The 22,691-nt window shown below is 33.7% G+C and overlaps 1 long non-coding RNA gene and 1 pseudogene across 1 annotated transcript; one reads left to right on the top strand and one right to left on the bottom strand.

The window, feature by feature from the left end:
- Positions 1–1,226: 1,226 nt before the first annotated feature.
- Positions 1,227–2,260, bottom strand: LOC128158791 (uncharacterized). Its single transcript, XR_008240040.1, has 2 exons — positions 1,870–2,260; positions 1,227–1,629 (listed from the first exon to the last, which is right to left on the bottom strand). It is a non-coding gene; the product is annotated as an uncharacterized LOC128158791 (long non-coding RNA).
- Positions 2,261–11,472: 9,212 nt separating this feature from the next.
- On the top strand, positions 11,473–21,134 carry LOC128158788 (ubiquitin-like modifier-activating enzyme 1; annotated as a pseudogene).
- Positions 21,135–22,691: the final 1,557 nt, after the last annotated feature.

The raw sequence follows: 22,691 nt of genomic DNA, 5'->3' as shown, positions 1-22,691 counted from the left end.
TTTGAAATGATATACATATATATGCAATTGTATCATAATATTGACCGAACTCGAATCTATTTTGTCTATTTTCTTATCTATCCGAATACGGCAGCGTTTAGCGAGAATTCACGCAGTGTATAGCCTAATATTTCAATAACAGTTAAAATACGCGACGTCCACCTTTTCTAGAATTAATTGTTTCACATACCTTTTCAAGGACCGCTACTCTGTAAGACAGTCGATGCAAAAAAGAAACACGATTTTCTCATGAAGGAAAATAATCTTAGCAGCAAAATCAGTCTTTCTTTCTTTTCTTTTTTTGCATCAAACTGAATTAAATTAATTGAAATTGTGTATTTCATTTGTATATATTTAAGTATTGAATCCTTATTTTTTGAAAGATATAGTCTCATAACTGCAATGATGTGTGCATACAAATTGAATAACGCGCGTTAATAACTACATACATAAAATATCACTAGAAACTCTTCTAACTGAATTAAGAAATGAAGATAATAATTTTTCTATTGATCGACGTATCAAAGAAAAAATTGACCGGAAAACTTCATCAATGAGCGTAGCGCATTGATGAAAAAGTTTTCCGGTCAATTTTTTCTTTGATACGTCGATCAATAGAAAAATTATTATCTTCATTTCTTATCATTTAATAAAACATTTTCGAATCAAAAAATGTGAAGTGTCATTGATCAAAAATGTAAATAATGTAAATGAAGCGGCGCGTATGAATACAAAATAACAACAGCAACAATATTTAAAATGGATGCGCCTTCAGCTGATGGAGAGCTATTGAACTGAATTTAATGGATTAAACACAAATAGTGAGTTAAAATCTGAACCGGTTGAATTGAAAACGAAAGGAAAATACATGCGATAGCTTGTGATATTATTCACTGTGCAGAAAAATTCGTAATAACACTAGTTTTCATGTGAGATCGATGGAAAATGCAACTGGACGTGTAAACCACCCAAGGAGAGGCGATCGTGGACGAAAATAGTTGATATGTCGACAAAGAATAGTATGTATAAGCGACTTTTGTAAACATTGTGGTAACTATATAGCCAGTGATGTACTTAAATGGTATACTATAGTATTTGCCGCTTGGAATGCGCCGAAGGAGTTGATGCATTGTACTCAAAACGATGCTTATTCTGAATTTCTGATGACCGATCATGTAGGTGTAACAGGTTTATCCGTTGATGTAAAGAAGAAATCAACACTCCTGTTAGGGTTCGAATAACGGGCTTTTATTATCATCACCAGTTATATAAATAGATTGATTTGACCCTGTAAAAACAATATAACAAGTATGAATATACGGCATAAAACACATGAACTTCAAGTAATTACGTATTGATGTACAATCAATGTATTGAAGTAATTTAACTTTATAAAGGGAGATAACTCATATAAGTAAACTACAATTTACATAGTATCTCCTTTATATCAATTTACATGCATTTACATTTCAGTTATAAAACCATTGCTATAATTATGTAATGCATATAATACATTAATCTGATATTCTAAGCATATGAACATACACATACCATTCTATGGGAATAGGCCCCATGTACTAGTTGAACCAAGTTCAATATGACTCAATGGTTGCAAGGTATATGTGCATTCTGTAATTAATTATACAACTATTACACTATCATAAAAGTAGTTTTAATTAAAACACATCTATGGAGACTTCAGTTGTTATAACTATTTTAACTTTAACTTATTATTTCAAAAGTCTCTCTCTCACTATTCATTCAATCAGAGAAAGTGCGAAAGAATTATAAATATGATTAAATACTGATTTGACATTTAGTAGAAATATTATAAATGATATTAATATTAGTAATATTAGATTAACTTACCAAGAAGAGATGTAATTTGTCAAAAACGTCTGTACACCTTTATTACAGTCCGCTCTCTTCAAACTCTTGACAAAGATTAAACTAAAACCCAAAGAACTTTTGGAGGGAAATCGACCAACCAATAGACAAACAAGAAACAAACTAAAACACCAATGAGATTAAAAGACACAACTTAACTTTGACCAAAATATAATTACTGCCCTAAAGGCAACTTTGGACCTTTCTACAAATTAAGTTGTCATGAATGAATGCACACTAATGTATTTCAAGATCAATAAAATAATTATAGAATCCAATACATATGCATTCAAAAAATCATGAAAATATGAAAATGAAATGATGCATATGCAATATACATGTACTTGTAATTAAATCATAAAATATGAGACTGCTACATAGGGTACTGTGTAAGTTTAAAAATCATCGTTACCAAGTTTGAACAGCAGTGTTACCGTGAAAGTGTATGGACCTATATGTTCGTTATGATTATTCTGGAAAAGAAACAGCCAGCCTCGCAGTAATGTTGATTGATCTGAAGCAGACGAAATCGTGAGAAGACGCTTAATTTTCTATTTCGTGAATAAGATATTGTGTTTTGTTTATTTTTCAAGGTTAGACTTTCAAGTTTTTATGTTTATAAAGTTGTATTTTGTTTGATGACAATAAAACAGACACAACTTTACACTTTGTTGACAGTGTTTATTTTGGAAATTCCTGTTCTATAAATAGTGTTAGATCAGAACAGTTGAGAAAAGTAGATCCGGCGAAAATTTTATTGATGCAGGTATCAAAGAAATTTTTCGACCAATCAGAAGCGCCGATATCTCATCAAACGAATAAATATTAAATGATTAGCCTATATAGGCTATATATCTTCGATTTCTCTCTATTACGTAAAATTATCATTGATGACGTCACAAGCATGTTTAATAGAGAAGATCATGTCGGGAGACAAATCATCGGAATGCAGTGTAAACAATGCCGAAATAAGACTTATTCAATACAGATACATAAGATTTAGATGAGTGTCAGTTAGGATATTATCAGGATAATACAGGCATGGATATTTTGTTTATTCAGCGAGTTTTATAAGGTAAGCAGATCGACATTTATATGGCTTGACCAGCCTTTCCTCTGCCAGCGTGTACAAAAAACGCAAAAGTGTAACACTACCCCGGATATTATGAAAGATGACTTTGGTAAATATCAACGGTATATGACCTGAACTACTTAAAAAGTGCTGCTAGAATCCTGTGCTTGTTTTAAACGAAAAATACGTAGTATTTTCAATGAAATTATAGAAGTTGAGAGGTTTTCCGATAAATATTTACAATACTTATTTTATGCGATTAACAATAGGATTCTAGCGGTAATACTAATAAACATGAACTAATTGCCGATCGAATTATTGTAGCAAACATACAAATGAACTTCGGGGTAGTGTTACACTTTTTGATATTTTGTTAAGGTAAAAAAGTGATCTATTTTTAACTGTCACGTGATACCATGGTACGGCAGCTTCAAAGATGGAGTCGATTCCGAAGTAGAAAAATAAAATCTTGGTGAACACATTCACTTGGTATTAATATTCAGCACTGTTTTCATCAAAATAAACAGTTTTTAAATTGATCATAATTTTGACGGTCATTAAACTCGGAGTTGCCTTAACCTACCCGCGTAATTTTGACTCCAGGAGATATATGACAACATTGTTACACTATATATGTTTTTTAAATCATGAAATCATGAATTTAGTAAAAAGTCAAAATATTCAAACAATCTTTATTGTTTTAATAAATGCTTGTAACAAAGGGTTGACAGCAGCACTTTACAAAATAATTGAAACAATTGAGTTCATGCCCGGATCCAGAAGCTCTCCTCCGCCACTGGACATAAAAGAAAAGCCTCAGACGCCATTCGGAAAAAAAATCAACACCTTGGACAACCCCCTCCCCGAAAAATTTTCTGGATCCGCGCATGGTCAGATGTCAGGCACGTATAGTATCGGAGGTTACTAAAGGGGGCGGGGCAGGGGGAGAATGTTCCACCTCCACGATTGAAAGTTATAGTAAACTTAACAAAATTATATCTCTAAAATTGAAGTTTAAGGTAGTTATCGCTCATCGCTACCCCCTCCTCTTCCACGGATTAAGATTTTGGAAAAAAGATTTTTGGGTGTTTTTTTTTTCTTGTAAAGATTCCGGATAATCATGTCCCCTTCCCCGCTATCCACTTTAAAAGCAATGTTACGTGTCATGATGTGTTCTTTTATATTCCGTAGAATCTCCACATACTATATTCCCTATACAAGCATTTCACATATATTTTTTTAAAAGAGCTAGTTCTCTTCACGAATAACGATTATTAATTTAGATTGGAATAGGAGTCTTAAATCAGCTGACAAGGACATCAGTTGATTTTGATTGACACCTGTTCCCTCCACATCTTGCTCTGTGCGTTTTTTACGGTCTGTTCCATTCCTTGAAACAACAAAGATCCTCTTGTACATGACGTGCGTAGACACTGTGCGCAATGTTTATCTGTTTGGGATCTGAACATTTATACACAGTACAGTTTACATACTGTACACTATCAAACCCTAAATATGCGATACAAAAGGAATAATATTTTTGTTTGCATTTATCAAATGTAAAATATTGTTGACGGATTATAAATTTTTCGTTATTTCTAAAAACGAATATCAAGGGAAAAATTAATGAGTGGGAATTACTGAAGGAAATGAAAATATTTCCGATAAGGAATTTAAGCCCGAAGGTAAGCATGGAGCCGACCGAGCCCCAGGGAGCGGAGTTCCTTGCCTCTATTACAAACGTGTAGTTCCGGTAGTTTTCCAAGCTTTACGTTTCTATATATGGGATGGATTACACAATCTTTGAAATAGTGTCGTTTCCGAAGAAATGATAAAATATAAACTTTATTTACAATGATTTTTAGTTCAACAATTTGAATGGCGTGTGCCACACCCCCTCCCCGGCCGGTGTAATGAAGAATAATGACCCTCGTAGAATAATGACCGGGGGTCATTTTTTGACGTAGAGTAATGACCCCCCCCCCTTGCTGAAGAATTATGGTATTTTTCTGAAGAAAAATGACCCAGGTGTTATTTTTCTTTAAAGATGAAGAAAAATGACTCCCGTAAAAAAATGACCCCCGCTGTAAACAAGAATAGAAAATGGTTACCCCGTATCCAAGATACTACTTTGAAATTACTTGAATTTTCACTCTGTTCAACTGGTTAAAGTTATAAACGCCGAAATTGTAAATAAATCACTGTATACTGGCACTGTACCAGTTATCGTGTATTTAAATTTTACGTTTTCTTTTCGTGTTTCCTTATTTCTTGATATATTTGAATAAAACTTGATATACTTTAGATGGTGAACTCCTTATTTATCAATCTGTTAGATTACGATTTATTGTACCCGTTATCGGCTTCGTGATAACAACACAGTAAAATCCCTTTACATGTTGGTTTTATATTCTGCAAAGTATGCCCCTTGCGGGTCAGCCTATAGGTCGTGGGGGTTATGATAAACGTGTTTTTTCTTTTGTACATCTTCTCATTTATGTGAACAAACTAAATTTCCAACAAGTTCATCAACAAGTTTAATCATTTTAATAACACATCTTCTAGGAAATTATCCATCACAACACCCCCCCCCCCCTCCGGGATTTAAAAAAAAACAATTTAAATTAAAGAAATAGTGATTTTAACTTGAATGTAAATTATAATGAGTTTTTACATTAAAACAATGAAAATGCATGTGTATATGAGTTTAGAAGACATTTTTATAAATTTTGAGACCAAATATCACTTCGGGTTTTTAGTGCGATCATTTCAAACGAGCAAAAGTGAAAGTAAAGAAGTAGAAAGTTTCCGGTGAGGAAAAATACTTCATTCTAGCAGTTTCCAGCTATCTGAGATTAGTTTGCATCGTAAGGGAATTATATAAGTATCCGGTAGGTTCCAATTCTATATTTATGATGACAGATTTGCATTAAATTTGAGTAAATTCATTTGTCATGCATGTGACATGATAGCTGCAGATCTGTAGCTCTCTGGTTGAAAAAATTCGGATAGACAAACCAGAGAGCTACAGTTCCAAGCGTTGTAAAAACCTCCGATTTACGCCGCCGTTTTTGTGTCGCTCGCTTCGGGAATTATATCCGACTTTAAAAAATTGGATTTATTAATTAAACATATAGTTTACCCTAACTCTGCTTACTTTGTTTTCCTTTCAATGGTTCACAACGACCATCCTTCGCCTTGGAATGTCATCGTTTTAAAAAACTCGCCTTATTACAACCATGTTAACCTAGTAGCGAGATCTCGGGTGCGTCGATTTACCCAAATGGACCCAAATGAACCTAAATGGACCCAAATGGCGATTAAAGTGGAAAACAATATTGAATGTTGGTGGTGGGGGTGTCTTTAGGCTGTACAGATGTGTTGTGCATGAAGATGTAGTTATCAACATGTAAATTGAAATGGAACAAATCTTCAAAGAATAAAACACAACAATGAGCCACACTTGATGTAAGTAAAATTCATTTTTGTAACTACATTGTCCAAGTTTAAAGGAGGGAACCTGTAAAAACTTAAACCCTGGCCAGTATTTTACATGCAGATAATTTAGAGCATTAGATACTGAGAAACTTTATATTGATTATGCATATTTCACAGACTTATTGGGTATTTTTTGTCCTTCTGGATTTTGAACTTTAGTTAAATGTAGACTCTCTTCTGCAGGATATGTCTTTTGATAAATTTTGTTAAATTTGTTACCATGTTAACAATATACAAGAGTAAAAAGAAAAACTCCTTATAAGCAAGTTTCTTTTCCTAATGATATATATTTAAAGTAGTCCGAGTATCGCACTACGTCATAATACAGATTTTACAATATTGGTTCGACTTTTACATAACGTTCTAGATACCCGGTATTTATTTTGCTCTACATTGCTGTTGTAAACAATGGAAAAAATAAGCAATTAGAACGGTAATATATGTATTCTATGAGAGATAGAAATGATAAATGTTGAAAAAATCGATTCTGTTAAAGTAAAATAAAAAACAAAGTTTCTGATTAACCAGGATCTCAGTCATGCTTATCTCTTCTTTGTTTTGATCCCCTACCCCCCCCCAAATTTTTCTTTTACTAAAACCAGTTCAAATTTAGAGACAGAAGCTTTTTTGAATTTAATCAGTCGTCAATTAATTAATGTTTAAATGATATCTAACATTGTTGACAGATCTAAGCAGAAAACTGTAGCAAAATGTTATTTTTACGTATTTTTTCGTTAGGGTCTACTTGGTTTAGAGCTTAAAGCGTGAAAAGTAATCCGTCAACATATGATTTATTTTACCAAATCTTTTTTCTAAGAAGTCATTTTTTAAAAATAAACACCATGAATTTAAGTTTGAGTCCATAAAATAGTAAAAAATGACCAAACACGATACATGCATTGCATTTTTTTGTATTCTATTTTGATATATCAGGTCCATAAACGTATTTACTTACAACAATTTGCGCAAAATTATTAATGAGATATGGCTTTAATAAATGTTTATGCTCTATTTTGTATGCCCAGTTTTAATTTTCCCGAAATTGGTGATTATTTTTAGGAAAAACGGACGTCTGGCAAATTTCATCATTGTCAATAATTGTCGCAAGGGGGTACACCCGTCTCAGAGGTGATAACAAACAAACTAGCATGTAAACATACATATTTTCTTTTGTATATGTATTGCTAGAATGTATATATATCATTTAAAGCTAAGCTTTTAATGATTTAGCCCATTTAGTGCTAAGTATAGGACTACCTTAATGAGTTAAGTCATTGTGTATTTGTTCCGAAATTAGGCTTAAATAAAAGTTCAGCAAATATTACACTTAAATGTGAGTAAAAACAACTCATCACTAGTCTATGATGTCATATAGGTGAGGTAATCTCAAGCTAGCATCAAAATAAAGCAAAAACTGAATTGAGGGCCTCACATTATAGAGTCATATAACTTTATTGTGACGGTCAGACCGGTTCGAATACCGACGCCAGATAGCTCAGTTGATAGAGCACCTGACTAGAGATTCAAGTAGCCCGGGTTCAAAACCCGGTCTGGTCCGTCATTATTTCTCCCATCCCGTTACATTTGGTGCCGTGACCAACCCCTGGAACTGACAGGTGAACTCCTGCCAGGGGAAGAGCCTGGGGTGATCATTTAGGGGGGAGGAATGTGACGGTCAGACCGGTTCGAATACCGGCGCCAGATAGCTCAGTTGGTAGAGCACCTGACTAGAGATTCAGGGGGCCCGGGTTCGAAACCCGGTCTGGTCCGTCATTATTTCTCCCATCCCGTTACATTATTTTTTATAAACCAATACCTACATGTAATACCTTGATGGATAGGGAAATTCCTATACTTTTTTTATTTTACCTAGTTCATGGTATTTGAAAACAATTCTTTTTTTGTAATTAAAGAAAAACTTGTGATTTTTATGACAAAATTTTTATACAATCAGACATAATTGAGCTTTTTCATTAGAATATGATCAAAATAAATTTGGTAAAATATTGAATGTTTATGTTTTACATGTATTTTATTCCTTGAGATTAAAGTTTCCTCAATTTATGCTATTTGAAGAGCATTGATTGCCGATGAGCTATATGTTGTTTAGGTAAATTATAACTGGACTGTTTCTTCAGATTTCATGCATGTGTATCAATGCTGCAAAATCCATAATTATGTATTGAATTTTTCCAAATTTGGAATCATGGTTCTGTAGAGTGTCTAGAGTGAAAAATATATATCAGCTAAGAATTGTAAATAAGCACAATGACTGTTTTATATGAATTATAATTTCTGTTACTTTCTGTAAACTGCAGTAAAAATTACAATATTGTAAAACTATTTCATAAATGATAAAAAAATATACCTACTGAAAAACTTTAATCTATAAGGGGGTCATTATTCTACAGGGGTCACTTTTCTTCATGTAGAGACTGTGCTCATTTTTATGAAAATGACACTTATGCTTCAGGCAAAAGGGGTCATTTTTCTACGTAGAATAATGACCGGGGGTAATTTTTCTGTGTAGAATAATGACCGTGGGGTCATTATTCTACATTACACCGGAAAATCTGCATTATGCAGGCATTTAATGTTACTGTTATCTTGATTTCTTTGGTGCAATATGATAACTATTTATTGAATATTGAAATGACATCTCTCTCTCTCTCATTTAATTGCCAATATAAAATCGTAATCCTAGTATATCCCCTCCAGTCCATCATCTTTCCAATACACAATATCCTCACCCTTTGTATGTGTATATACATGTACTAGTATATATATTCAAAGAAAAACTTTGATATACGGTATAAAGAAAACTTTTAATATTAATTGAAAAAAAAATGCTCCCTCGAAACGTGGTTTAACAGACAGAGGTAAATATTACTACCTGTCATCAAGAGAGGTGACACGACGCTGCTCACATTACTTGCTCCTGTACAGCGACTTGCTCGATTCGCAATAATTGATGGACATGCATGCAGACATCTCACACTTTGTTGCGAACTTAGCGGCCTTACAGACAAAAAACTATTCTTAACCATACACTGGACGAGAAAACGAGTGTTACATGTACCTTGGACTACGGTGATGCGTGGGCCTTTCAACTCCTTAATTTTAAGTTACCGGTAGTAAGAGATTTGTCAACAACCTACTACCGCACCATGTCTCTAATTTCTTCCGTTAATGAGGCGTGTCATTAACTTTAACTTCTTTGTATTAATTAATTAATTAATTAACTTATATATTTATTTATTCATTTATTTGTTTGTTTATTTATTGACTTTATTTCTTGACATTGACTTATTGTATGTAATTATATATTTGTATATATATATATATATTATAGTTTAATAACTGCTCTATTTTACTTATTAATTAATTAACTTATTCATTTATTTATATTTATTACATACTTAGTAATAAATACAGGTTTTTGGCATATGTGATACAGATGACATCACAAAATCCGTATCGGCCTCCGGGGCTGATATAGGTTATCAGCCCTCCAGGGCTGATATGGATCCGTATCACACCCCTTTCGGAACTCCTCTGCCTTTTTTCGCTTCGGCATTTTTGCATGTTTACAGACGAAAAATAAAATATTATCAGTTACAGTCGACATTTTTAAGTGCAGTTGAAAACTTCAAATGCTAGCAAATGTTTTAAAGCAGTCAACTTTTAAAATCTGATGAAATTCCGTTCTGTAGCTTCATGTTAAAACAAGAAGAACTCATATTTTTATTAAATACATGTACACGTGCAGACTTTTTTCAAATAATATGAATAATCAATTCAAAAAAAATTTGATGTTTTTTTTTTTTAATTTATTACTAAGTATGTAATAAATATAATAATAGATACCCTTTTCCACATCACAGCTTGTATCAGCCCTCGACCAATATCATCCCTTGGGCCTTCGGCCCTCGGGCTGATATTGGAATCTCGGGCTGATACAAGCTGTGATATGGAAAAGGGTATGTATTATTCTCTCTATATATTCATTAATTTTTTTTTCATTTATTGACTTTATTTTTGACATTCACTTAATATATGTTATTATGTATCAGAACAGCTGATATTTTAATCAGATTGGCTTGCGAAGAGAAGTGGATGAAGGAAAATTGTTATGATGTGTTTTAAGTCATAACGTGGAGTTGTTTTGGCGTTCTATCGATGTGTGTAGATTAGAAACCACCAACAATGAGCCTTTGTGGCTGGTACCTCTCTTATATTGCTATCAATGGCGCATACAAAATTAGCCCAGATTTCCTCTGAAATTTCATAGAACATCAAACAGCGACCCGATTATAGTGCATCGGACCGTCCAAACTGCCCCAAAAATATACAGCAGCTTATCCAGAAAGTTGGTTTTATCGTCGTAAACCAAAAAAGCTTCTATGTAATACGAATTTTGTGTAAAATGAGTTATTTAGACGCTTGTATGGTATACAGAATCTATAAAATTATGCCCCTAAAACGCCAATATTAAAGTGAAGTATGAATTTAGCTATGATTCAGCACCCGCATTAGTTTTATTAGAACCTGACAATGCTAATTTATATGAAAATGCACGCCAATTCTTTAAAATTGAATAATGTAACGGCAGTTTTTCAACCCCTCCCCCAAAAGGCAGGGTTCCCTAAACTTGTACATGTATATATTCTCGGGTGGTCATGATATAAACAAGTTTGCTATGTCTTGTGAATAGACATCTATATTTGCACAATTTAGAAACAAGAAAATCATTCAAAATTAACACACCGTGAAATTGCATACAGTATAACTTTAAACATATGTCATAAATCAGAGGTCACCGCGAGCACCATGGTTTTATAATATTCGCTCATAACTTTTTGATGTAGCTACAGAATTCAGTAAAACTTTCCACATGTGTTCCACAATAAATGTTTTTTTGTTTTCAGATTTTATTTTTGCGAGTGTAAAATAATAGATTACTTGCAGGCTATGCCTGTCCACTTCTCAAAAGAGAATACTTGACATGTGGATTTCGTTTGATTCGAGACATGGTTGTTAACGGAAGGATGCAACTGTCCTCATGCATCAACAATTAACTTAAATTTAAAATGGAATTAAAGGACAGAAATTAGTTTGTTTACTCCTATTAGCAATAACAGTTTTTAAAAAATAGAGCAGTTGTTATTCATAGAAAATGGACAGTGAAATAGATTCATACAATATTTTCTATAATAGCAAAAATACACGCGTTATGATTTTTTTTCTTAGCAGGGGGTATCAAATGTGAGCTTGCTCACAGTACCTCTAGTTTTTATTTAAATACTGTTTTAGAAACCATTTTCCGTAAAATTTCTTTGAATTTCTTAATTGTTTTTATTAAGATGTGAATTGAGGATATATTTTACTTACTCAATTATTTTTAGCTTGAAATAATTTACTAGTCTTTATGATTTCATTTGTAGGTAGTTGTCCTGACTAACTCAAATTTGGAGGAAAAAATCCGAATTGGAGAGATCTGCCACAAGAACAACATTAAATTCATTTCTGTTGATTCCAGAGGACTGTTTGCGTAAGTTTTAATTTTGTTGGACTTAAGCTGATATTCGTTTATTGTATGAAATGGTTTGCCTTATTTATGATAACCTTATTTTCTGCAAGCTTTATCTCCAAGCGAATAGTTAAGATAAAAGTGCACTTATAAAAAACAAGTTCATTTTATAAAATTTACATTTCTATCAGTAAACTTCATTGAAAGAGCTCAACTCTTTTCTTGAAAATTGTCAGGTTTTTCATAGTTAAAATTTCCATGATATTAAAAAAGCATTCTGTATGTGATGAAAATTCAGGCAAATAATGAATACCATTGGTGTATGAAGCTCCTTGTTGGTTGTTCCTAATCAGTCATAGTCGCTATAGAAACTAGAACTGAGGCTCATTGTCTGGTTATAGTAATGTTAATGTGGGGGTTTTGATTTTTGGCAGGGAGCTGTTTTGCGACTTTGGAGATAATTTCGTGGTGAATGATGTGGATGGGGAGGAGCCCATCACAAACATGGTGGCATCCATCACTAAGGTAAGGCAGACCCAGACAGATTAAAAAAAGACCCTATTCCTAGCTGGTGGTGCAGGGTTTGACGTACAGTAAAAGACATTCTGATCAGGGTGAATGTGAAACACTAAATAAGTTTAAAATAATCTAAGTTAAAATTGATTGTTCCTTATTCAAACTTGAATTTTTTTTCTCATGGTGTCTGTGGAGAATGAAATAAAAATTAAAAAGAAATAAAATTCACAGCACTCTATTATGTAAAGATGAAAAAAAACACCAAAATTTACAAAAGTGTTCAAATGGTGCAGGCTGAACAACTTGATCTATTTTTAGGATAAAGAGGTCGTGGTCACTTGTTTGGACGAGGCCCGCCATGGATACCAGGACGGTGATCACGTTACTTTCGCTGAAGTACAGGGAATGACTGAGCTCAATGGGTGTAAACCAATCAAAATCAAAGTGCTATGTAATTCTCCCTCAGTCTATTTCCTTTGGAACATTTGAATCAATTTACTTCAGAATACTAGTATATGAATTTCCTACTTCACCTATATGTACACGTGTATGTTGAAAAGAACAGTTTTTGATTTACTTTTGGACTGTACCAATTTAATATTTGAAGATACATGTACGTATTAAAGAAAAGTTTTGTTGTGTTTTTGTTGTTGTTGTTATCTGATAAATGCTTTGTTAATTGCAGGACCGTACACGTTTAGCATTAGAGATACAAGCAAATTTTCCAACTATGAACGAGAGGGAGTTGTTTCCCAAGTCGAGACGCATAAAACAATTCACTTTGTAAGTTTATACAACTGTATAATGTGTCAGTTTATTTTCTTCCAGCTTTTTCCTATTGACTTTTTTTTAATGTTGTTTCAAAAGTAGGGTTCATTGTTGTAACTGAGGAATTGAATTAAAAAAAATTGTCTTCCTTACAACTCATTACTGATTTTTATTTCTTTGTGCTTTCAGAAATCCATCAAGGCTGCTATGGATGCCCCTGAGTTCCTCATGACAGATTTTGCTAAGTTTGACCGCCCTGGCCAGTTACACATTGGTTTCCAGGCTCTGTATGAATTCCAGAAACAGAAAGGACAGCTGCCTCGTAGTCGATGCAAGGTCAGTTTTAGTTATATTCATAGAAACAATACTTTTATACTTCGAAATTCCAATTTTTTCTTTAAGAAACAATAACTTAAAACTTTCAAAGTCCCAATTTTTGGGGAGGTGAGTAATCAAAACTAAAAAAAATGTGCTTGTTGTTTATAGAACAGAAACCTTAGATGTTTAAGAAAGTGAATCGGTAAAATTCTGATTTTGAAGCTTTTTTCTCTTTTCTTTTTAAGGCTGATGCTGATGAATTCCTTAAAGTTGTGAAGGCCTTGAATGAGAAGTCACCAGCTAAAGTGGATGAATTGGACGAGAATGTGATGAGAGAGATGGCTTACACCTGCTGTGGAGACTTGTGTCCATTGGCAGCCATTATGGGAGGGGTGGCAGCTCAGGAGGTCATGAAGGTAAGGTCAAATGTCATATGATCATTAAAACTTTTTTTTTGTCTTGTTAATATGCATTTGATTGAAGGTATGTTCTATTAAAATTATTTTCCATGAATCAAGAATTAGTTTAGTTTAATGAAAAAATAATACATTTAGCACATATTGGAAAAGATATTTATATGGATTCCCATTTGCTCTGCCATGTGACTGTTTAAACCCATATAAAAATGTCTTTTATATGATTATGATAATGAGGTGTACAGGTAATAAGATGAGTTGATCTTGCTGTTTTCAGGCCTGCTCGGGGAAGTTCCACCCAGTGTGTCAGTACATGTACTTTGATGCTCTGGAGTGTTTACCAGAAGACAAGGACACCTTTTGACAGAGGAAAACTGTAAACCAGTAAGTAACTGTTGTAACCATAAATCATTGAGTACTTGTACAGTACCGATCAGACCCAACCTAACACCAGAGTATATTCCAACTAAACCCTGGGTTTACTTTCAGGGCTTACTTTGGGTTTACTCTGGATTTGCTTTTTGGGTCAACTGTAGCTTTGAAGTGTAAAGCAGACCCTTCATTTAACTTACCATCTTACTGTCTGTAATTCTTGCCCCTCCCCTCTTTCTTGCCTCTTGTATATTCCAAATACACATGTAACATCTAATTTCAGGGTATGCTTCTGATCAGGGTTTACTATCTGTTTCCACTCTGGGTTTACTCTGGGTCCACTGTAGTAAACCCAGAGTAAACCCCAAAAGTAAACCCAGGGTTTAGTTGGGGTTTACTCTGGTGTTAGGTTGGGTCTGATCGGTACTGTACCTTCTGTTAGGTTGGGTCTGATCGGTACTGTAGTAATTAGTAAACCAGTATGTAACTGTCGTAACCATAGACCAAATATTACATGTAGTAACTAGTAAATTAAAGAGTAACTGTAAAACAGTAACTAGTAATGTAAACCAGTGAGTTCTAACAGTAAGTTACTGTAAACCATTTAGCACACCAATGGTTCAAAGAAGTTGAACATAGAATAAACAGCTCAAATTGATGCTAAATTGTCACTTTATAAGTATTTATCTATTGTCAGATTTAAAATCAAAACATTTTTTTTGACTTTCAGACCAATAGTCGATATGATGGACAGGTAGCTGTATTTGGGTCAGATTTCCAGGAGAAGATGGGAAACCTGAAATATTTCTTGGTAAGTGCAATTGATTTCTTTTGAATAACAGATTACAGTAATTGGATGATATGATAAAAGTTATTGATATAATGCATACGATGAAAATGTATATTTACAATTGTTACATCTTTGAGCAATGTGGAAGCAGTTTATGATAAGACTGGTAACTTTGTTAAAGATTTTTAGACATGAAGTATTCGAAGTGCTTGAATGAAGATATTTGAAGTGAAGTAATGTTAGAATTGTTTTGTAGGTGGGAGCTGGTGCCATTGGATGTGAAATGTTAAAGAACTGGGCCTTGATGGGTCTGTCTGCAGGAGAGAATGGACATATATATGTGACAGACATGGACATCATTGAGAAATCCAACCTTAACAGACAGTTCCTGTTTAGGCCCTGGGACGTACAGGTCAGTATATATATATGTGCTCAGAGAGAGAGAGAGAGAGAGGGAGAGTGAGAGAGAGTTTGTTTTCAGTATGAATATAGGCTTAAAAATAAGATATAGTTTCATTTAAGAGGCCAGGGGGCTGACAAATACATTTTTTTTTAGCACTTTCCCTCGGGCAAGTGGCAAGGCAAAATTTACTTGCCCTACCTCAATATCTACTAGCCCAACCAAATTCTTTATTGTGATTAAAAATAAACAATACACATACCGTACGATGTTTTTGCCCTTCACTTTAAATTTTTCCACTTTTAATACTCTTCATAAAATATATAGTTTTGATTCAACATCTCTTCCTCTTGGTTTTCTCAAGAGTGTGTTAAAAAATCAACACATAACATGTTGATATTTAGTTGGATTTGTTTTAAAGGTAAAAAACAAACATTTTATTAACAGTTTTGGGTGTTTTGATAATTTCTGTCACCTTAGGTGAATGTCCGAGATAACAGGTCACAAGCGCACACACACTTTTATACATATCCACTAAATTTTGTTTTAGAAACCTAAATCCTCAACAGCAGCCTGTGCTGCCAAACACATGAATCCCTACATAAACATCACCTCCAAGGAAAACAGGGTGGGGCCCGATACAGAGAACATCTACACTGACGATTTCTTTGAGAAGCTGGATGGTGTGGCTAATGCCCTGGACAATGTAGATGCAAGTGAGTTTCTTTTTTAAAATTTAAAAAAAAAACAAAATTGTATACAAAGAACTGAAATGGTACGATGATATTTCAGCAAACACCGTTGATATAAGAATTTTAAAAAAATTCAGATGATTTAATATTCATGCATCAACAGTACATGTGTATATGAAAAAAATATTAAAATGCTTATAAACATGTACTAAAAACTGCATAATTTAGTATAGTATGTTCTATTGAATAATAATCAATATGGGCTTGTTTTATTGCCCAGGATTGTACATGGACAGGAGATGTGTGTATTACAACAAGCCCCTGCTGGAATCAGGGACCCTGGGCACCAAGGGCAACGTACAGGTGGTCATTCCCAAACTGACCGAGTCTTACTCCTCCTCGCAGGACCCTCCCGAGAAATCCATTCCTATCTGTACCCTCAAGAACTTCCCCAACGCCATCGAACACACACTACAGGTAGGGAATTCCTGTAGAGATCCCCAGACCTGTCAAGTTTCTGTTGGAAGTTTAAGGATTGTGTATAGAGAGCTAAGTTCAAGGTTGAGAGAACTTGATTAAAGGAAAAACCTATAAATATTAGATTTTTTAGAAGAAAAAATTTGTTGTGCTAAAATTAGGAGAAAATGAGAATAAAAAGGTTATTTTTTATTTTGTAACTTAATGAAGCTCCTCAATGTCATTGAAACTACATTATTTTTGTAAAAATTTTTTTTTTTAAGAGTGAATGTTCATGTGTGTATTTACCACAATGCATGTACAAATTTGATATTTTGAAGCATGAAGTTGTGAAAGATCAAAACCTTCTAAACATGCAAAAATCTACAAATTGTTCCGCTGCTAATGCAATGCTATTCAAACAAGGTCTTTCAATTAATTCTGTGAGTCAATTCACAATAACAGTAATTACATATTTTCAATGCAGTTTACATACAGGACTCGCAATGATGATGTCACTCAAGTTGGGAACCACATCAGGATAACATACACTAATATACCAAATTTGGCCAATCTATACTTTTTTCAAAAATGTCCATAGAATATGGCTTAATTGCTGCCCTATTAGTTAAACTCTTAGATATATTATCCCTTTAATATGGTATAATTTGTGTTGTTGCAGTGGGCCAGAGACCAGTTTGAGGGACTGTTCATCCAGCCAGTAGAAGGCGCCCTTCAATATGCCACAGATCCTAAATTCCTGGAGAGAACTGCCAAACTCCCAGGCACACAGCCTGTAAGTCAAAACCAGGGGCATTTGTGATTTTTGTCCATTGAACATTCAAATTATCTTCATGTGCACAAGCCAATGTTGCATGAATATGCAAATAATCTCAGTTTCTTCCAACAGCAAATGGGGATACATTGAAGAATTTGTGCCTTTTTTTCTTCCATAAAGGGTATCAATCGCCCTATTCATAATGAAATTTCTCCATGTTGTAATAAATATCAAATATAGTAGTATTTTTTTGTGTGATTAACGTTTGGTTTGCCTTGTGTACATGTAGGTGGAGACACTACATGGAATTAAGAAGGCCATCGTTGACGAGAGACCAACCAGTTTCCAGGACTGCGTGGCTTTTGCCAGGAATCTGTTCCAGGAGAACTATAATAACAACATTCGTCAGCTTCTGTTCAACTTCCCTCCTGATCAGGTCTGTGTTGTTGATAGTGATTTATACACAGCTATTTCTTTTTATTGGATTGTCTTTATGCATGTACATGTACACTCATGAAAATCCATTGTCAGCTTATAATTTGATGGAAACCAAATTGCATAACAATCCTTCATAATAAAACTTAGTATAATTGAAGAATGGGAGGGGGGCAGAAAAGTTCCTGCAATTGTCATCTTAAGGAAATGGAAATAATATATGTCATGTGGAAATGGCATTAGAGAGCGTTTGTGTAACCTTGTTGTTAATAACAGGAAAGCTTTGTGTGAATTTAAAGAGCTAAAATAAACAAATCAAGTATAGTACATAATGTATGGTTATTTTATTTATTATCAAATCCTCTACAAACATAATAGAATAGTGTTAAGAGTTTTGTCATAGATAATAGAAAGGTAGAATAACTTGTGTTTGGTTGATTTTTTTATCAGGTCACAAGTTCCGGAGCTCCATTTTGGTCTGGTCCAAAAAGATGTCCGCATCCACTGGAGTTTGATGTAAATAATGTAAGTTCAGTCTGTGATCTTCCTCTAACTATTATTTTGTATCTTAATTGAATTGTCAGTAATGTTTACCCTGCAATTCAATTCTCTGCAGGAAATAATCTTTGTCTTATTTTGTCCTCTTTATTGCAGACCACCCATTTCGACTATGTTATGTCTGTAGCTAATCTCAGGGCTCAAATGTATGGCATCAAACAAGTTCGGGATCCAAAGGCTATCTGTGATATGGTGTCAAAGGTCAAAGTGCCCGAGTTTAAACCTTGGTCAGGGATAAAGATTGAAGTGACTGATGCTGAAATGGAAAGAAACCAAGGAAACCCAGGTTTGTTGACAAAATCTGTTGTGTGTGTTGCAAACTCCTTGTGATAGATAAAGGATTTTTTTAAATATTTTTCCCCACGTTTACACGAACATGCCTGTATTTTGGGAATTTAAAGAAAAAAGATATTGCTTAAAATGATTTGATCTTGTGTTTCTATGATGAAATAGATTTATATCAGTCATTTTAACCCAAATACAGTAAAACACAGTTATAGCGAACACACTTATAATGAATTGAGACTTACAGCGAAGTGATTTTCACTCCCCGCGATTATATTACATGTTGTTAACTTGACGGATATGACAAATTACGCTTATAACGAAGCAAAATCGCCCGTCCCTGGTGCTTCATTATAACTGTGTTTTACTGTACATAATGGACAACATCTTTTAACATTTATGTAAGATGTAAGAAAAGGGTGTATTTTTTTTAAATCTCCTCTTTGCATGCTTTTGAAAAAAAAAAAACAGGTCTTAAATTGAACATCAAGGTCAAAGAAGAATGGTCGAATTTAAGATCATTCATCTAGTTCATGGTCAAATTTTTCACATTTGCTTACTATAGAAGGGATATTTTTTCAAGAATTTTAAAGAGGCTTGGAGAAATTGTATAATTATTTTTCAAAATGCAGATGTTGATGCTGTGGAAAATCTACAAAACGATTTGCCCCCTGTGGAAAAAGTAAAGGCCATGAAATTAGTTCCTATTGAGTTTGAGAAAGATGATGATACTAATTTCCACATGGACTTTATCGTGGCTGCTTCCAATTTGAGAGCCGAGAACTATGACATTCCACCAGCAGATCGACACAAGGTATACTGAGGGGAATTAATGAATTAAAAGTTGATATTGTTGATTCATATGTATATGTTCTCACAGTTAATGCAAAGTGTACATGTAAGTCAGTTCTTTAGATACTTGACATTTATGAAATGTCTGAAGCATATGTAAGAATCCAACTGTATGTGACAAATGTATTAAGTCTATATATACATGTACATATCATTAGGCTGTTTTGATTGGGTCTTGTTGCATGTGGATTTTGGGGTTGGACCGATCTTAAGATTTTTATATACCACTTACTAAAGAAAGATATGTGCTGTTTATCAAATGATCAAGAATGATATGTACAACAGCCTAATTTCGAAAACAAAATTTAAAGAAAACTAATTTGTTTTTCATTCAATGTTTCAGAGTAAGTTGATTGCTGGAAAGATCATCCCAGCCATTGCTACCACCACAGCACTCATCACAGGCCTAGTGGCTGTAGAACTCATCAAGGTATGTCTGGTCGTGAAGGGATCATAGCCACTTGTGCTTTGAGTGCAGGTTATGTTTTATGGCATAAATTGTTCATGTACATGTTCATTTTGATTTTGTTTGAGCTACGTTAGCTAGGAAAAGGTTTTTGTCCTTTTCCAAGGGAAAACTATATGTTCCAAGGATATTCATCCTCCGATCTGGAGGGAGACTAAACATAAAAAATAAACATTGGATCCCCCATCCCTTCTATAATAAAAAGGGGGGCTTTAACTTTTGAGCATTTTGTTGAATATGAAAATTATATTCAGTAAAATTTTCCTTCATTGGGGGGGGGGGGGAAGTAGATCCACCCTCACCCTTGGAAAAAATCCTGGATCCACACCTGATCAAAAATATTTCGGCATGCATATGTTGTAAAACTTGTCTTTCGATGTATGGTTATTACCACTTTTACAATATTAAAGTTCTCTTTTACAGCTTGTACAAGGACATAATAAATTAGAAAGCTACAAGAATGGATTTGTAAATCTGGCCTTGCCCTTCTTTGCTTTCTCAGAACCAATAGCAGCACCCAAGAACAAGGTAATGAATTCAATCAGAACTTTAAAAACTGTGATGCGCCTCTGTGTGCTCTTTCTCAAATACATGTATATGTTTGTACTTTGTTATTTTAGTATTATGACACTTACTTCACATTATGGGACCGATTTGAAGTTCAAGGAGAGATGACGCTACAGGAATTTTTAGATTATTTCCAGGTAAACTAGTCTGTTATTATTAGATAAATGTATGGACCCATGATTGTCTGCCAAAGCTGGAATTGATTCCATATATCCAAAAATGAGCGTTCTTTAAACATTTTGTTGGCTGTCAATAGATAGTATTGGACTCTCTGACTCTGGGTCAGAAATTTTGATGTCACCTTGATAATTATGATGTCTATATACCTTTGTAGAAAGAATACAAGCTGGAGATCACCATGTTATCACAGGGCGTGTCCATGTTGTATTCATTCTTCATGCCCACCGCCAAACGACAGGAGCGACTTGGACTACCGTAAGTTAATCATGTTTTTGTGTTCTGAATTATTCAGGTCTTGGAAGAGTAAAAACATTCATGGCAGAATGTCAACTAGACACAAATATTCTCAAGACAAAAATAATGAACTCGTAGAGATTTCGGTGAAACTGGATGTTTATAGCTCAGAGTAGAGTGGACATTCTCATATTGAGAGACTTATCAACAAACAAACAGTCGGACAAACGGATGACTGATGCACAGTCAGTGAAGTGCAATGAACATAATTACAAAGATTTTTCTTCTTTTTGACTGTTGTATAATTATTTGTATTTCTCAATGATGTAATATTAACTTGTGGACTTGTGTAAAGAAAAACAAAGCAAACAATAATTTGATTGTTTTACTATAGTATACTATAGTATTCTCTGTACACAGACAGGTTTGGTAGTGTGCATAATAATTTATTCTGTCTTTATGAAACTTTAAAAAAAAATAAATGAATAGAATCATAAAAGTTTTACAAGTTGTTGTTTATTTTCTTAAAAGACTTCGTTTTCAACGAGTATTCTAATTTGGACTGTGAATCTTACCATTAATTCAAGGGTGGATTGGGGTTTTTAGCTGACATTAACTTAAAGTTCAAATGAGAATATCCGCCCATCCATCCATAAACTTTTCACATTTTCAACGTCTTCTTTAGAACCACTGGGCCAATTTTAACTAAACTTAGTACAAAGCATCTTTATGAGAAGGGAATTCTAAATTTTTGAAATTCACAAAGGAACGATTTTTATATGGGAGATAATTACAAAACAGTAAAAATAAGGAGTGTGTCTTAAAAATGTTTAAATTTGTTCTCAATAACTTCAATGCTCAATAACCATGACTCTGGAACAATACTGCAGCCTGAAGAGGGCTCAAAATTCAATATGGAAAAACAGGGAAGGTGTTCAAAATTCTTCTCAAGAACTACAATGCTACAATTTGTGAAATTACTATGCATGCATCTTAAGACAGTGTAGATTCTAGATTGTTAAAATTGTGACCCCCGCACCAATAATGGACCTCTTGTTCTTTGGGTGTTTTTTTTTGGGGGGGGGGGAGGGGATTTGTAATATGATTGATCGGAACATTTCTAATGGGGTTTTTTTCGAGTGAGTTTACTTTGATAACCACTTTTTAAAACATTTTAAAAATTTTATTTTATTATCATTATGATACCTACTACAATATTGAAAAAAAAATAATACAATAATATATATACATACAAGAGTTGAAATACAGCAAAGAATTTTCCTTTGACCAGTTGACGCAATGAAACAGGTGCCCCAAATTACATAACTTCTGCTCGAAACATACAAAGCGATGTTTTTCTTGTACATTAAACAGCTGTTAAAAACAGTTATATATGTTTCAGGAATGTTCTATTAATACCAATAAATGGTCCCTGTCAATTTAAGCCCTTAAAATATTTTTTATTTATAATTTATAAATAATTTATAAATAATTTATATATAATGATAATACATAACTTTTACATATACATGTATGTACATGCAATACCAGTATATTATTTGTATAGGACTGAGCAGCATGTGAAATCTACTTCTATCTTGGTAATTGTTCTATTAATACT

The sequence above is a fragment of the Crassostrea angulata genome, chromosome 8 (genome assembly GCF_025612915.1).
Source record: "Crassostrea angulata isolate pt1a10 chromosome 8, ASM2561291v2, whole genome shotgun sequence".
Lineage (NCBI taxonomy): Eukaryota > Metazoa > Mollusca > Bivalvia > Ostreida > Ostreidae > Magallana > Magallana angulata.
Note: the sequence above shows the minus strand (reverse complement) of the source record. Positions and strands in the feature narration are given on the sequence as shown.